The 19,129-nt window shown below is 37.5% G+C and overlaps 1 long non-coding RNA gene across 1 annotated transcript; it reads left to right on the forward strand.

Moving 5' to 3' along the window:
- Positions 1-290: 290 nt before the first annotated feature.
- On the forward strand, positions 291-18,923 carry LOC118998565 (uncharacterized). Its single transcript, XR_005068889.1, has 3 exons — positions 291-315; positions 621-813; positions 18,858-18,923. It is a non-coding gene; the product is annotated as an uncharacterized LOC118998565 (long non-coding RNA).
- The last annotated feature ends 206 nt before the right edge of the window (positions 18,924-19,129 follow it).

A 19,129-nucleotide genomic window follows, 5' to 3' on the forward strand; every position in this document is an offset into this window, starting at 1 on the left:
ATGCACTGGGATCAACACCTTTGCTCAACCAGAGTTTAGTTACTGTAGGTAGTTAGTTATTAACAAAAAGAAGAGACAAGGGAATTAGACATTGATTGTAACAAACTGGAGAGCAGCATTTGCTTCACCAGGAAGTTACAGCTTCATACCCCAGGGGGATCACAGCATTGTTTTGCCAAGGAGATTAGCACTCCTTCTTCCCCCCTGGGGTTACGGGATTATTGGCAGCAGAGGAGCTTGACCCTAGAGGTCTGTCAGTCTAACTAGGGAGGGTGGATCCATCAAAAGTTCAAAAAAGCTTAGGAAGTTGAGAAGGTATTTCAGGGGAAAAGGAGAAGGATTTACAGAAACAACTATAAAGCACACAAGGACAAAAACTAAGAGGGGTGGAAATGGGAGGGAGGTGGGAGTACTGGGCAGAGGTGGACTGGGATGAGAGTACAAAACAGAAAACTGTACTGGACCAACAATTAAAATAATTTTTTTCAAAAAAATGTAGGAATTTGATTGTTCATTAAAAAAATGCACTCGGTCCATTCCGCACCCAAATTAATATAATCCCAGGCAAACAAAGAACTTCTCTCTCTCTTTCTCAACCTACTCCCCCCATCCTTTCATAGGCAATTATCTCCTCCAAGAGCAAGTGACCTTGCAGGGCCAGCAGCTACAGGGGCTGGCAGCATATCTTGCGGGCTCAGAAGAACTAAGCTTTAATAAGAAGCAGACACTAGCTTTTGCTTTGGCCTTGCTGAGGACATAGTTGGACTTTTTCCGTGGCAGACAGAAGAAGATGGGACATTAGAAACCCAGGAGGTAACTTCCATTTTTTTATCTCCACCTGAATAAACCATCTTGCCGCACTACAAACTCCCATGCATGGATCCTTGGAAGGCTTTCCCCACAATCCTGGAAGAGCCTGATTTCCACTGACAACAGTTTGATTCTCTTTAGAAAGTCATATTTAAAAAGTCGTTGAGTCGTTGAGTGATTTCAAGATGCCAAGATGTTAACTATGTGAAAATTACATTTCCAGAGCATAGCAATATCTTCCATATGGGTTGAATTGTTGAATCTTCATTTTCTAGTGATTTGGGTGCTATTATTTTCACAGTACATTGCAGAGAAAAATAAGTTGAATAAAATTGTTATGAATAATTGGTTTCTAATTTCCCAGTTTTCCCACAAGATTAAAAGTGCCTAGACTATTAGTGTTGTTTTTATATTTTGCGATAAGATTATTTCATTCAGCAAATCTGAAGACAAAGGATATAATTAAAGACTAAAATTGTGTGGAAAATGGGAAAAGTGAAAAATAAGAAAATCAACTCTTGTGCTTAGTAAACACAGTGGAAGATCAAGAAAAAAAGAATGCTACTTTACTTATAAAATCACAAACTTTTTATTTATTTTCTTATGGAGATGTGTGTTGAAAGTATAAACAGGTTCAAGAAAGATTGAAATAAATATGTGTTTTATAAAAAATACTATTTTAAAAGGAAAAAAATGAGTTTCAGAGTTTTAGTCTTAGATTTTGATACAAACACATATTTTGCCAAATTGTGACCTTGATGTTTCCATCAAAAGCAAAACTCAGCAGTAAATGAAAATTTAATCTGGTGTTGGATAGTATTATTGATGCATCTATTAAAATACATTGCACATTAGAATGATAGAGGTAAGCCATGCTTAAAGCAAACTCCAAAATATAATTAAATTATATGGTATATATTTAAAATATTGCCTCACTTTTGTTATTGCAGTTTTTGTCCTCACAGAAAGATTTGTGTTTTAACGGCATCTGCAGTAACAGACATGGCCTCTAAAAATACTCTCTTAGCTTTCAAATCTTTACTTTTGTTATTTATTTTAATATTGTCACCATATTCAGTCCACAATGTTGGTAGAGATATGCAATTTGTGTCACAAATGATTCATAAATATTGGGAATGTCTGTTTCAGGAGAATGTCATTAAAATAGAAGAATAACCTACTTTATAGAAAATGTTCTAATTTTTTAATATTACCGCTAGAAACTGTAAAGACAATATTAATTTTATAAGCATACTGTAAAACTACAGGATTGAAGTCAAAATGTCTTGGCTTTGCAGTTTTAAGGAGCATCTTAAAATTAAGCTGGAAAGAGACATGTTCTGTAGGTGAGTAATTTTTTTGCAAACACAGGCAAAATCTATTGCATGTCCTTCCGTAGAATAGAAATGACACTGAAAACCAAGGCCAACTAATCACTAGGAGTCCAAGTCTGTATTTATACTTGTGAGTCAGATTTATTTTGCATTATTTTGTGGGTTTGTTAGTTTGTATTGAGGAAAAGGTGGAAGTTGTTTGCTTTAGTAAAGAAATAGGTAGAAACAGGAGCAGAAAAATTTTCTGAAAGACTATGCTTCAAAATTACCAGCAGTTAAAATAATCATAGGACATTCTAAGTTTTCCATTACTTTCTTTGGTTTATTTCAATTCAAATCAACAACCTTATAATAATTAACTAGTGAAATATGGAATTAGGTCCTTGAGAATGAAATTGCTATACCATTTCAGTCAAAATAAATAATTCTCCCAAAAAATAAAAAAATGTAAAAAGAAAACAGAAATCTTCCTTCAAAAGTTCACACTATGCCGATGTTTGTGCTTTATTTATTGTGGTAGAAACTGATATGATAAATTTACCATCTTAACAGTTTTAAGTGTATAGCACAGTGATGTTGGCTACTGTTGTGCAACAGATCTCTAAAACTTTTCATCTTACTAAATTTTCCCAGTTACTCTTTTGCTTAATTTCTAGTCTCATTCCATTGTGATTAGAAAACAGACTTGGTATCATTTTAATCTTCACAGGTTTGTTAAGAATTGGTTTGTGGTCTCACATGTGGTCTGTCCTCTGAACTTGAGAAAAACATCATTATGCTCCTGTTGAGTGGAGTGTTGTATAAATATATTTGAGGTGCAGTTGGGCATGCTACTGTTCAAGTTCTCTGGTACCTTACTGAGCACAGTTTAAATGTGTTTGCCTCCCCCAAATTCATGTGCTAAAACCTAATGCCCAATGTAGTACCTGGAATTGAGTTCCAAATTGGGTTCGCCAAAACCCAACCATGCTGATACCTTGATCTTGGACTTCCAGGCTTGAAAATTATGAGAAATAAATTTCTCCTGTTTACAAAGAGAAAAGTCACAGAAGCTGAAACGAACTAAGACTGAAATTTCGTACCAAGAAGTAAGAGTTTTGATATAAGAAATACCTAAAAATGTATTTTTGTATGATTATACGATCATACTAGTAGATGCAGAAAAAAACATTTTCCTGCACAGTTTGTTGAATTTTAACAAATGTGGATAGCTGTGTAACAACATTATACTGTATAATAATTTAGAACAGTTACATTACTTCAAACAGTTTCCCCATACCCTTCACAATCAATCTTCTCTAACCATTCCCTGCCCTGGGCAATCTCTGACTGCTTTAGTCAAAGATTGTTTTCCTTTCCCTTTTTTTATTTTTTCTTATTTTTAATTATTTTATTGTTTTTCAGTTACAGTTATCCATGTTTTCTCCCTACCCCTCCTCTCCCACCCCCTCCAAACCCACCTCCCTCCATTGCTTTCACCCTCTCCTTTGGTTTTGTCCACAAATCCTTAATAGTAGTTCCTGAAAACCCTTCTCCCAACTGTCCCCTCCCCCCTCCCCTCTGGCTATTGTTAGATTGTTCTTAATTTCAATGACTCTGGTTACATATTGTTTGCTTTTTTCTTTTGTAGATTATGTTCCAGTTAAATGTGAGATCATATGGTATTTGTCCCTCACCACCTGACTTATTTCACTTAACATAATGCTCTCCAGTTTCATCCATGTTGTCACAAAGGGTATAAGCTCCTTCTTTCTTTCTGCTGTGTAGTTTTTCATTCAGAGAATGTCACTAAATTAAATGTCACTTGGCCTCTTCCATTTTGCGTAGTTGCTGAGTTTATCACTACTTGTTTTCCTTTTATTGTGGTGTAGCAAGCCATCCAATGTATCACAATGTGTTTATCCATTCTCTGGCTTGGTTCTATTTTCTGGCCGTTGCAAATACATCTGTGATAAACATATGTGTGGACACATATGTTTATAATATGTCATGCTTTTTGGCTATACATCTAGAGGCAGAATTGTTAGACCATATGCTGTCTAATTTTATAAGAAAATATAAAACTATTTTTCAAAGTGGTGGTGCCATTTTGCATTCCCATCCACGATTTATGAGAATTCTATCTGGACCACGTCTTTACCAATATTCACTTTTCTCTGTTGTAATTTTACCTATCCTGGTAGTTGTGTAGTAGTGTATCATTGGGCTGTTAATTTTCAACTTCCTAATAATTAATGATGTTGGATATTTTTCTGCACACTTATTTTTCATTTTCCTCTCTACTTTGGTCAAGCACTCAAATTTTTTGCCCATTTTTGACTGAGGTGTGTTGGTATAATACAAGTAACTAGAGGGTTTATTCAGAATGTCTTAGTATTTATATGAAGTCATTTATATGTGTATGTAGGTATGTGTTTGTGTACAGTCGTATGTAATTTTATGAGATGTAGATTTGTGGAACCACCACCACCACCATCAAGATACAGAATTATCTTATCACCAAAATAAACTCTTTTGTACTACCCCTCCATGCTACCACTTCCACAATCCTGGTAATACATGATGGCTTTCGAAGAGTAAAGGGTTTTAATTAATCAATTATTTTATAATCTGTGTCTCTTGTAGTTCGAGAACCTTGGCCTAATCCAAAGTTATTACAACTTTCTTCTGGGTTTTCTTCAGGAAGTTTTTCTTTATCACACTTATTCTTTTTTAAAAATTTTTAAAATTGTATTCATTTATCTTTAGAGGGGAGGAGAAGGAGAGAGGGAGAGAAATACCAATGTGTGGTTGCCTCTCATGTGTCCCCCACTGGGAACTGGCCTGCAACCCAGGCATGTGCCCTGACTGGGAATCAAACTGCGATCCTTTAGTTTACAGGCCCACACTCAATCCACTGAGCTACACTAGCCAGGGCCTTATCACACTTATTCTTAATCCATTTCAAGTTAAATTTTTCCTTCAGAGGTCTTGCACATAATTTTTAAGTTTATCTTGAAGTATTTCATAATCTTTATGCTATTACAAATTGTATTTTCTTAAATTTAAAGTTCACATAGGGGTGAGAAACTTTTCTGCAGCACTTGGTCGCCCCACACAAACGGCTTTTGTCATTTATAACAAATTTAATAGTGCCCCTCACAATTCATGTCTACTCAGAAACTCAGGTTGTAACTTTATTTGAAATAAGGGTCTTTGCAGATGTAATTAAGGTTAGGATCTTGAGGTAAGATCATCCTGGATTATCTTAGTGGGCCCTAAATCCCACGATGAGCGTCTTTATAAGAGACCTAGTGGAGACAGAGACACGCAGAGAGAGAACCCGTGGAACGACAGAGGCAGAGGTTGTAGTCACGCAGCTACAAGCCAAGCAACTCCAAGAATCACTTGAAGCCACCAGGCATGGGTCAGACTCTCCCTTACAGTGCCCAGAAATGATCAGCCCTGTCAGCTTTTAATTATAGATTTTATGATGGTGATTTCTTCATGAAGACAACAATTCTAAGTTGGTGAGAGATGAGAGGGTAGACAAGTCTTCTTTATAAGTTAAGATAGAATAAATATTATGAGGACACAGTAGCAAATTCACAGCCATATAATAAAAAGTCATTCAAATCACCTACATCAAAGTTATAAGAATTTTTATCAGCTTGGGGTATCTCTCCCTTGTGAAGTCATTTAATAATCTGAAATACCCTCCAGGACTCATTCTTTGCCACAATGAATCTGGAAAAATTTCCACATTTCAATGAAGTTGGTTTCCTTGGGTCACATTTCTAATTCCTAACTGATGCAGGTTTAAAATAAATGATAGTTTATTTAAAGTCAATTTTGTATTTTTATGATACCAGATTACTTTATCATGTTATAACACCTTTTTCAGTACACATTAACTTAGTAGAACACATGCTTATTAAAAACAATTAAAATCCATTTTACCAGAATTGTTTTTGACGTTGGTACTTAAAAACACCAATTTACTATATTGGCAAACCAATTTACCGATATAGTAACTATATTGGTAGTTACTATACTGGTAACTATAGTTACCAGTAAGCTATAATATAATTACAAAGGTTACTTTGTTAATATTATTATTGACATAAAATTTATTAGTAGATTATTATTAAAAATTAATATAGAATCCAAACTTTTCAAAATTATCTGACCACTGGCTTTTGCCTGCTGCACCATGTAGAACCAGAGGAGACAGGGTGCTGGTCTGGGCTGTCTAAAACGGTCACCCATGAACCACACAAATCAAAATGCAGGCAAACGTTTAAGCAGTTATTTCCAGACCATCAACTATAGTTTCCAGGTAATAATGCAATAGCTCTTCTGTACCTCATATCCTCCAAATTCTGCCCTCCATACCAGAAAAAAAAGGGAAAGAGAACACAAGTCAAAGCTTATAATGCCCAGAACACTGACAACACCAAATACTGAGGCTGGGGAGCAACAGAAACCTTCATTCAGTGCTCACAGGAAGGCAAAATGGGGTGGCCATTTGGAAGACAGTTTGTTGGTTTCCTATAAATCTAAACATACTCTTGCAATCCGTACAATCCACTAATTATGCTCTTGACATTTACTCAAAAAAGTTGAACAATTATGTCTACAAAAAAAACATGCACACAGATGTTTATAGCAGCTTTATTCGTAATTTCTGAAACTTGAGAGCAACCAACGTGTTCTTCCATAGGCAAAGAAATAAATTGTGGTGCATACAGACATTAGATGATTATTCACTGATTTTTATTTATTATTTTATTTTATTTATTTATTGGTTAATAAATAGGTTTCAACTATACAATTCTATAATTGATTTTTTTAAAAAAGTGTTACCAAGTCATGAAGAGACTTGGAGGAAAGTTAAATGCATATTACTAAGTGAAAGATACCAATCTGGAAAGACAACATACTGCATAATTCCAAATATATACTAGAAAAAGCAAAAAATGAGACATTAAATTCATTAGTGGTTGCTAGGGGTTAGTGAGAAAGATGAATAAGTGGAACAGAGAGGATTTTCAGGGCATAGAAAATACCCTGCATGACGCTGTAATGATGGATACATTTGTCCAAACCCATAAATGTAGAACACCAAGAGTAAACTGTAGATTATGGGCTCTGAGCAATAGTGATGTGTCAATGTAGGTCCACCAAATATAGTAAAGGTACCACTTTGTTGGGTACCACATTGTTGATAACAATGAAGGCTAAACGTGTTGAAGCAGGACATGCCTAGGAAATCTCCATGTCTCCTGCCCAATATTGTAGTAAACCCAAAACTGTCCTAAAATAGTCTATTAAAGGTAAATACATAAAGCCTATGTGTATTGAATGAGGAGGGATGAGGTTAATGTTTTGGGGTTTTTTTTAAGGGATGATTCCCCAGGTTTTCTAACTACAATTTTCCTTCAATCTGTAATGGGTACCATGCTTCCAGATTGCTATGGAAAGTCTCCTTGGCTGGCTTCCTAGAGCCTGTGAAGAATTCTTATGCCACTCAGAAAATTTATACATTGCTACTACTTCTGCTAAGGTTGCCAAGAGCAATGCTACACAGCATATTCACCCATCTTAAGTAATCACAAAACAGGAACCTAGAGAAGTTCTAGAAACTTTGTATCCTTGGCTAAATTAAGTATGCTATGGTCCTACATTGTTTCAGCAAATATTTTCTGAACAGTATTAGACATTGCTCTAAGGGCTAAGAACATAACTGACCAAAAGAGGCAAAGCCCCTGATCTCAAGAAGCTGCTTTAACACTGGGATGAAAGAAGGAGGGGGGAAATGNACTTCTGCTAAGGTTGCCAAGAGCAATGCTACACAGCATATTCACCCATCTTAAGTAATCACAAAACAGGAACCTAGAGAAGTTCTAGAAACTTTGTATCCTTGGCTAAATTAAGTATGCTATGGTCCTACATTGTTTCAGCAAATATTTTCTGAACAGTATTAGACATTGCTCTAAGGGCTAAGAACATAACTGACCAAAAGAGGCAAAACCCCTGATCTCAAGAAGCTACTTTAACGCTGGGATGAAAGAAGGAGGGGGGAAATGAGTAAAATAATATGATGCTGCATAGTGATACATGACATAAATCTAATGAACAGGGTTTCTACATAGGTTATGTATGTAGTTACTACACAGAGTGACCTTGGTGGTGGGGAAAGTAGAAGACAGAGAGAGGAGAAAATCTTTGAGCTGGGTCTAAATGATCAGGAACCAGACCTGCAAAGACATAGCAGAAAAACAGTCCAGGAAAAATAGAAGCAGTGCCAAAGTCTGGGAGGACCAGGAGAGAGGTTTAATGATGTTCGTTCAGTCTCCTGTGCCAAGTGGTTTGAACCTCTTTCTAATTACAGTTAGAAGCTACTGAAAGGCTTTTCAAAAGAAGCTGTGTGATCTGATTTAAGGTTGTGAATGATCACTATGACCATTCTGACTGCCCCATGGAGACACTGTAAAGGTGCAGAAAGGGAACAAATAAAAAATAGGAAACTATTACATATTATAAGAGTGCAGAAGAGAAATAAAGATATCTTAAATCAGGCACTCATGGAAAGAAATGGGTAATCTCAAGAGATATTCTGAATTCAGACTTTTGATTGATTGATAGAGTTGGTGAAGGCAGGTGTCCAGGGAAGGAAAGGTGAGAAGCCCAGATGAGACCAAGGCTGCCTTAAATCTCTGCATCAGCACTTTTGCAAAAAAAGGCCTTGGGCTGCTGTTCATACTTGTCTCTTCCAATCTCAACAGCGTTATTTTTGGAAGACGATTCTCCATGGGTCTCTCACATTTTTGTACATGTTATGAGCACTAACTGCATTCATTCTGGACTATCTTTCCAAAAGTGTTTGTAAAACCAAAACCTTGGAAAATAGACATAATGTGCCCCTCAGGAACAAAGGGGAGGTTTGTTTGCTATTCCATGTAATAAAGATAATGTCTCCCACTGAGGCGAAAGATAGACAGCTTCATTTCCCATTATAAAAATGTGGGTTCCCTGTGCTCACGGCTCCACTCTCGTGCTGCAGCTGGTGCAGCCCAGTTGTGTCACCTGCCAAGTGTGACTCCAGGAGCCAGTGCAAATGCTATACCATGGATACTGCTATTGCTCTGAGTGATAAACAGGCCTTGTCTCTGATCCAGTAGTCTCACATCTCCTGACATAATTGACAGTATCCTTCAAATATGGCAGGCTTGTTGGGCAACTTACAAGGAGAGCAAAACCTCTGGTCCTTTCTAGTTCTCAGCATGTAGCATAGGAAAGTCTAAAAGAGGTCCACTGTCTTTGCCCCAGCATCAAACCCTTGCATTTTTTCAGTGGGTTATTTCCTTATTCCCGCCAGCTGTTCAGAAGCTTCAGTTACCAAGGAGTGATAATATCTTGCTTGCCAGATATAGAAAGTTCTCAGGAAGTCATAAGAAATGTCATCTTTTTTTAAAGTCCCATATTTAGATTAATGAATAGATGTGATTGTGGTAGTTTTCAATAGTAGAAACTCGATTTAGGAAAATAATTTAAAATATTCTTTTTAAACCAAAAAGACTTATCTGTAACATAGCTTATGTAATAAATTGCCTATTGTATTTTCCTTTTCATAATTGGGTAAGGAATGTTTCCTAATTAGATGCATCACCTGTTCCTCCAAATATGACAAGAAACCTTGATGATCTAAAGAAATAGGGTATGATATAACTTGATAAATGAATTACCATCAACTGAATGGAGGTACACATTAAAGAAGTAGAAAAGAGTAATTATTGGGAGAAGAGAGTGGAGGGGCTTGAATAAGATAAACCCAGGAAGGATCAGAGTGAGAGAGTTATTCAGATGGAATAAAGGCAAGGTCAGTTTCAGTAGAGCAGAGTCCAGTGTAAACTTGAGGTAATTACTCACTGGAACCACTTTGTTTCTGTCATTGAAAGGATTTCTCAAGAGCTCTTGAGAGGAATCATTAGGTGCTTAAGCATGCTTAGAATGAATGCCCTGCTACTTGTAATAATGCCTGTGTTTGCGGTCACAGATTCTTTACAAGAGCTGTTATACCACTAGCCAATCAGCTCCCAGGATGAGAATCTGGATTACAAAGAGAAACAGGGTGTGAGGAGGACTTCTTAAATTGATTTAGATAGAGAATCCCACTTCACAGTGAAACATTTTGTGAATTCTCTTCGCTATAGAATGACCAATGTCATTGGTGGGTTTACTTTCCAGATGGTTGTGGCAAACATGGACACATATGCAAACATGAGAACAAGGTACACACAGGAAGGAAAGGGGACATTATATTGTCACCCACAGCTGGCATCTTTTTTAGTGAAGCATCATCTACAACCTCTTCTGCTGGATTCTAACTCTCTGGCTCTTCAAAAATGCCCTCTGAATTCCAGTCGTCTTCAGAACTGAATTTATATATACATACATACACACGAATATATAAACTCTATCTTAACCAACTTCCAGCCATGGCTTTCCACCAATATTGTCTGTGTGTAGTATTTAAAAATAGATATTTCTACGGCAAGTTCAAGTGTATCAAAAATATTAGGAAAGGTCCCATGAGAGGCAAACCGGGGCAAAAATTTGAAGCAAATGCTCTACAAATGTATATTCCTTGAAATCCAAGCAAAGTTCACTGAGAATTTTTAACCTTCCTGAATTAAGAATGACTCATTTTTGTACCTGACCAAATTACAAAAAATGGGTCATATATTTTGATAAGCTTCTTGGAGACAGTTGATAAATTTTCACTTAATGGTCACATTAAGTACTATCCTCTTCCTTGCTATATTTCATTTAATAAGTTGCAGTAAGTACATGTCTTCATTTGTCTCAACCTACTTAGCTCTAGTCCCTCTATCTGGTCATAGACGATAAAACCGTGGTAAGTGGAATTTTAAGATGGCTCCTGTGACCTTCAGGCTCCAGCATTACTCTCATGATTATTTTACCTTCTATGACAAGCATGAGGTTATCCAAGTGGGCTTAAGCTAATCACACAAGTTCTTTAGAGGGAGAGATTTGTCTGACTGGGAGCACAAGGGGTATTCAGAGAAACTAGAAGCACCAGGGCTGTTGCCAGCTAGTTGGCAGGGATGGGTTAGGGTTGGGTAGGGGGATGGAAAATGGGAAAGAACCAGGTAGTGTTCTCTGGAAGCTGGCAGCAGTTCTTGGCAGGCCAAACAGGCAACAAGGAAATGAAGACCTCAGACCCACAACTGTAAGGAACTCAGTTCTGCCAACAACCTGAATGACCTCGGAAGCAGTTTTCGTTTTCTTATTGTCTCCAAATCAAAGTTCAGCCTAGCTTTTTGTTTCTAGTCTTGTGAGACTTTAAACAAGGACCATCTGAACCAGTTTGGACTTCTGACCTACAGAAAGGATGCTGATAATAATCAATGTGTGTGTGTGTGTGTTAATAAGATGCTACATTTGGGGTAAGTTGGTACACAGAAATATAAAAATATAGAACCAGACCACAAGTTATAAAATTATGACAATTCTTGTCATTAATATAGACAATATTGACAAAATAATCCTCTGATATTTATTTTAAAAGGAAATTTTAAGAGGAAATTTCCAGGCAAGTTTTGAGATACTTATTTTTACTTTGTTTTTCTCATGTTTTTCTGTTAGCTGTCAGCATTTTTCCTTTTAGTTTTCAGTGAAATACTCTTTTTCTTAGAAAACAAACACACCTCAAGGAATGATAAAGATAATATTTCCAGTGATACCATCATATTTGACACAAAGCATTCACCTTCACCTCTACGCTTAGTATTTTTTGCCTCTAAGATTTGCTAGAGAAGTTTGTTAAAAATCAAGTCTGTTTGATTTCCATGGCAACAGATCAGGTAGAAATTCCAGCTACATACTGCATATATGAGGCAGTGTTGCATGATGGTAAAACTCATAGGTTCCTGAGTAGGTTTGCTTGTTTTCAAATCCTGGCTCTGTTAGTTATTCTCTGTGACCTTGAGCAGAACAAGCTTATTAATCCTGATGGTGTGTTTTCTCACCCATAAAAATTGAGAGAAACAGTATCTATTTCAGAGAAGGCATTGTAAAGGTATAATATTTTAGACATTTCTGGATTAGAGTTCAGTAAATTTTATACATGAGAGCTACCTAAGGCTAATGGCAACTTGAATACAATATGCTAGATCCTAGTCAACCAATATCTAAACCAGAGCTTTTTTCTTGTTTTTCCTCTTTTTGTGGGTAACTCTACCATTTCCCAACTTACCCAGACTCAAAGCTTTAGAATAGTCTAAGGCAAATTTTTAGAGTTGAATGTCTTAGGATCCACCTTTTATTGATCCTGTGTGAGGGCTGGCAAGACTAGGTTTACAATTCCATTGTTATATTTGAATTAATAAAACTATTATAATAAACATAACCTGCCTGTCTTTTTCCATATGAACAACTGTAGAAATTCTTTTATCCACGCCCGCAAGTTCCTGTTAAATTGCTCCATAAGAGAGGTGCTTGTGCAAAACTGGAGAGTGGAAGTGAGGGAACGGCCATTTTCAATTCATCTCTGTTGCTGCTGACCTGCTGACCTGCTGACCTGCTGACCCACAGCATTGCCATGAGGCACAGCAGGAGCTGGAACCACTCCATTGGCCCCTGGGTCCTACTTTGGCTTCTCTCCTTCCTGGCCCAAGGGTGTATGTTTAGCTGTGTGACAAGGAACCCAGCTTTCATAGGGTTTCTATTCCACCCAGGTCAGAGGTCAAAAGAACTGATAAAAGTTTCCATTTCCTCTGGTGGACTCCAGCTTGTGCCTGCGGACATCAGCTCATGCTTCCTCTCTCCACTTTATCTCCATCTTTCCCGCCTGACCACCTGCCATGGGGACTTCAACCTCCAGCATCAAGTAGAGACAACTTAGCTAGCTCCTAGGATTGTTAATCCTTTTACAGAGAGGAGATATAAGTCTCCAATGTGAGAGAAAGTGAAAAGAAACATTAAATGAGCACAAAAAAGGTAAAAAAAAGTGTATCTGGCTGGCATGTGGGAAAGGATTTTAACTCTCTACAGGGTCTTCAGAAGGAGGTGAGAAAAGGAAAGAAAGGGGAAAGGATCGAGCACCCTGTCAGGGGTGGAGGGAGGGGAAGTTGGGTAGATGGGAAGAGGAAGTATCTCCATTCATATGTCAGAGCTTGGCACAATGGCTGCCTTAATAAGAGCAAAAATATGAGCCTACAGGAAAATTAATAGTCAACAATAGCAATAGGATTGACATTTATATGTACATATAGACATTGTATATATGCACTATCAGAAGCAAGTGATCAGGAGGGACAGCTGATGGGACAGATTCTGAGATGCCTCGGGGATGAGTTTTACCTCCCATTAACCATTAGGAAGAGTTAAAGATGGGGTTCAACTGTTGGCAAAACTTTAGTGACCCAGTTGGCCTTCCAACTCCTAGACATGTCTTCTCCTTTCTATTCTAAGGACTGTTTACATCCTCTCTCCTTCTGTTTAAAATTTTCAAAGGTGAAGCTGGGATTCAGGCACCAAGGACAGGAAGAATGAGCTTACAGCGAAATAACTCAGAGATACTCTCTCACACAACAGAAATCAAACAGTCCAGGGGCTTGATGTAGGAGAGAAGGGACTTGTTCAAAATTGTCAGGGAGCATTCTTAGTATCTTGGAAATGGTGGTAGTAAAAGAAAGAAGAGAGAAATGACAGGCCATGTTCAGAATGATGAAATTTCTGATGAAAAGTGACAAAGCAAGTTGGCATGGCCCCTCATGAGGTCTAGAGAACAATGACATAAACTTTCCCACAAGGAGGGGGAATTACATGGATGATCAGAATATTTGGTAAACTGTGATGAATTTCTCAAAATCTTACCCAACTTACAATGCAATAAAGCTAGCCTTCTGAGAACTTAAATTAGCCCTGATAATCAATCATACTGGTTGTCTTAACTAAGAAGGCTGTGTAGGCAAAGTCTGGCATGGGCTGTTATTGTCATTGAGTTGGTGTCATAAACAGACCTCAGAGATAATTCAGCTTTAAGATGACCAAAGCAAACTAGAGTCTTTAAGCTGGTGCAGCTCAGGAATCAACAAATGTATTGCAATGGGCAGATAATAGATGGTATAAATGGGTATAAGTAGCTTGAATTAAGAACCAAACATTATGCTTACCAATGTTTATAGTTTTGTAAGACACAAATGAAAACAAACATATGTCTAGCCTATGGGCCACCAGTTTTCAAACTCCAGTCTATCAATGACCACATTGAAATATCTTGATAATTGACAAGATTTCTTTTTAATAAAATGGCCTGGTAACAAGTTCACCAATGTACATGAAAAAGATGGTACTAAGATCCATGAATCTTCCACCACCAAGTTGTTACATGACCTTAAGTAAATAACTAAAACCTTCTTTATTCTGTTTTCAGCTTAATGGCAAAATAGTGTTACCACGTTCATGGGGACATTATGGTGTAAACATATATCATTTTGGACAGCTCTTTAAGTTGAGTACTTATTATTCTACCACAAAATCAAAACTAGTAAATCATGGTACCACTCTCCTATTAGGATGATATAGGATAGCTATTAGCTATTTATGACCCTAAGAGTAGAGAAGAAAGTGAGAAGCGAGCATTAAGGCTTAACATGATGAGAGTCATCATTCAGGACTGTCTGGTAATTCCCACATGCTCATAGCTTTTGAGAAAGTCTGAGACATACTCCATACCATCAGCACATTTCCTCGAGAGGCTATCAGCGGCATGTCAGGGTTGGTATGAATAAGATTTTTGAATATAGATAACTCTTTTTTGATATATAATTCACATATCAAAAATGCATCCTTTAGACTGTATGATTCAGTATATTCAGTTTTTCAGTATACTCAGCGTGTACAACCATCCACGTTATCCAATTGCAGAACATTTTTATCACCAGAACTAGGTAACAGTGGTCAAGAAACTAGTATGGACATTAACAAACATTTTTGAAGTACCTAGAGTCTAAATAAATCTGGTGACTAATTGAGAGCAACAGGCAGAGGGATCTGCAGTCTATATTAGGAAGTGACTCAAAATCTCCTGAACACCTACATAATCTAGGGAATCGTAATCTAATGACCAGACCTAACATGGAGATTTTAAATAACAGAAACCACATTTACAGCCCTTCCATTCAATAATTAGAGATTATGGTAACAAGCCCTATAGGTCTTGATTTGTTCTATGTTGAACAAAAGCTGTGATAACCAGATGCCAGAGCACAGTTGATAAGCTAAATTCCAGCTCAGAAATTCCATACCCAGAGTGACTAGTTTTGTTAATTGAACTGGGGCATATTTTGCATTACATTAGGGTGAGTGTATCTCTGATGCTTCATTACAAATAATTCGAGTATTTAAAATGTCCTTCGAGCCTGTCTACAAATTAGCTTAATCAACAGCTCACCTGAGAAGAATGTTTACTGAAAGTTGACTGGTCACCAGAAAGCTTTGCTTTTAATTTATAAGCTGGCGTATTAAAGGGAAGGAACCAGGTGTATTGTTTAATGTACAAACTTCTTTAAGGCCAGGAGTGAATGAAATGACTGTCACGGGGAGTTCAGACCATTGAGCAGGGGTGTCAAACTCATTTTCGCTGGGAGCCACATCAGGCTCACAGTTTCCTTCAAAGGGCCAAATGTAATTTTAGGACTGTGTAAATGTAACTACTCCTTAACCAGGAGCAAGGAGCTCTACATTCAGCCCTTTGAAGGCAACCACCAAGCTGATGTGGCCCCCAATGACAATGAGTTGGACACCCCTGCCCTAGAGTGTTATTGTAATGCCTGGAAATGCAGTCCCCTTTCTGAACCTGGAGGGCCTTCCTCTTTTCCATATTCCTCTCTCTTATCTTAAAAAATCAAGCCAGAAATGTTTTCTTTTCTTTGTGCGCACATTACAATACCTCTCCTCGTTGCTTGGTCACATTGATCACTGTCCCTAAAGTTCACCCCTGTGAACTAACAAATGTCATTTTCATCTATTACTGTGTTTGACCTCACTACTCTTCCCTACTATAAGATGTATGATGCCCAACCCATGTGTCCATCTGTGTAGGCCACAGACTTCGTAGTCTTGCTCTCACTCTGCACTCAAACTGAGGGCATTCTGTTGGTTCACCTTCAGGAGAGAATCTGACCCTCTCTTACCACTTTCACTGCTACCACACAGGTCTAACCTTGTTACCATTTCGTTCCTCCCAAGTGTTTCATGTCATCTGTACACACAAACCTTTGTCTATTCTGAAAACAGAAACAGACTGATTGTGCTACATTTAACGTTCAAATGTTCTCATTCTACATAACCATAAGGTTGCTGAAAGTTTGTCTAGGACCTTTGCATATTACTTTAGAAGAAGCCAAAGTATCCTAAAGACAGCTCATTAAGTCCTACCTGATCTGCTCTTTCAACAATTATTGTTCTTGTCATATCCACTCCTACTCTCCCAACTCTTGCCTCATTGGCCTTCTTGCTGTTTCTTAAATTCCCAGCACACCCTTGCCTCCAGGAATTTGCACAATCTATTCTCTTTTTCTGGGTTAGTCTCCAAAATATCCACACGACTCATGCCCCTACTTCCTTTGGGTTTTCATTAAAATGGCTTATTTTCAGCGAGGTCTTCTGTAGCCCTTCTCCCAATAACAATATTCCCTGTCTCCTTGGGTGATCAGACATCCTTGAGTCTGGGTTCTCTCTCCACACACACAATTTTTTCTGATGCTAAGACTGATAATGCCACACACAGAAGGAGGTTAACTAGGGAGAGCAAGGCTAGTGTGCCAGGCAGGTCAAATTGGGATGAGAGTGCAGGAAAAGGAGGCTGGCTACATTCAGGCAGTTAGTGGGTGAGGCTCGGTGAGCATTCTTGCATACAGGCAAGGCCAGGCGCTCCCATGGCTTTAACTTCCTGCTGGAGACAAAGCAACACGCAGGTTTCACGTCAGTTTTTGCTAGGATGTGTGGCATAGGAGGAGGGGGTTGTGATGGGCCTTGGAACCTATCCGCACTCAAATACCAAAAGTAGAGTCAGAGACATTCTTATACACACTTGCCTTCTTTTTTTTTTAAAGATTTTATTTATTTATCATTAGAGGGGAAGGGAAGGAGAGAAAGAGAGAGAGAGAGAGAGAAATATCAATGTATGGTTGCCTCTCGTGTGTCCCCTGCTGGGAACTGGCCTGCAACCCAGGCATGTGCCCTGACTGGGAATCGAACCGCGATCCTGTGATTCACAGGCCCGCACTCAATCCACTGAGCTATACCAGCCAGGGCCCGCACTTGCCTTCTTTATTTCATCCTTCCTTCATCATCATCCAACATGCTACTTACTTTACACATCTATCTTATTTCATTGTTAGTCTCCTTATTCAAGATAGAATATAAATTTGATTTATAGGCAATGAAGCATACTGGAATGTTCCTTCTAAATTCATACACTACTATAACAGTTGTAGTTACCCTAACTATTTTGATGTAAGTTGAGAAACAATAAGTTATTTGGGGAAAAAAGCATTACATGTTAGTATTAAAGATAAATTTGCATGTGAGTCCTTTTTCAATGATTCCATTAATTCTGTGATTTACAGATTTTCATTCAAGTTCATAATATTATGTATGATCTCCACATAAATGGGGCGCTCAACTTGAAATTCCCCGTGGTGTCTCGGATACTGCCAACCCAACAACCTTAAGCAAAGTTGAGATTCTTTGGCCAGTAATAATGAGCTCACACTTGACACCCTGACATATCCTCGGCCAGTGGATACTCCAGAGAAATAATGTATATGTACAATAGCATTTGGTTAATTCTTTTTTTATTATTTATTTTCACTTTCTTATACATCAAAACACTTTTAAGCAACCAAAACTTAAAATAAAGGAAAGACAACACAGACATAAAGTACTCTAAAATTCATTGAAGGATCATTTCATTTCTAAGGAAATATTATTTTGTGTCTTGCAATTTACTACTGATTTGAGTCCAAGATGTATTAATTAGTAGATTTTTCTCAGATGCAAGTGTTTTCTCTGAACAGAAATGAAAACTCCTTGCATTATGGTGTTATTTGGTCCATGTGGTATTAACCTATAAAACATAAGAGTTAGAATTTCTTATAGAATAATAATATAATTTTAATACCTTTTTTACTTTTTAAATGTCCGTATATACACAGTTCCTCAAATATCTTTTGAACCAGCTATACAGTTCTGCTAACTTCATTTATGAATACTTCTACAATAGTCATGTTTAAATTTTACCTTTTGAAATTTATTCTTTGACTCATCATTTGAATTCCTGAAAAGAAATAGCAAAAACCTTTAAGTGGGGACCAACACCTTAACCACCAGTTACAGTAAGTAATTTGAAACTAGCCTTTTCAAAGAGAGGATATTTAAGATTACTAACAGTCAGTCATATAATCTCAGAATGTCATCCACATTTCCAAAATTGAAATTTAAGAGTCTATGGCTGCATGGTATCTAATGAAAGGGGCTGAGTACCTCCATCATTTATGTAACCATAAACATGTATTTTTTAATGAATTCTTAGTATTTGACAAATAATATCATTTAGCTCTCTGTGCTAGAGATTTGACTTTTGAATCATAATGCCAATATTTTACAACAATAGAAACCCCTTGTGCCTTTTTTCTTTAGCAAATTTTCTGAAAGAATACTAGCCTCACAGAGATGCCCATATGTCAGTCCAGGCCACGGGGAGTCAGGTAGGTAATAGTGGCAGGTAATAAACTGAAGAAGGTAATATTATGGGCTACACCAGGATGTGCAGCTGGCGGAAACTGTGCCACACCTAAGTCACCGCTGCTATGTGTACTATCAGATCTTCCCATTGATGGGGCCAGCCCCACAAATATTCAGGATCCTGGTCGATTTCATTCAAAAATTAACCTAAAAAAGTGGGACTTCAG

This window comes from Sturnira hondurensis, unplaced genomic scaffold (genome assembly GCF_014824575.4).
Source record: "Sturnira hondurensis isolate 20B ecotype Veracruz unplaced genomic scaffold, ASM1482457v3 Scaffold0014384, whole genome shotgun sequence".
Taxonomy (NCBI): domain Eukaryota; kingdom Metazoa; phylum Chordata; class Mammalia; order Chiroptera; family Phyllostomidae; genus Sturnira; species Sturnira hondurensis.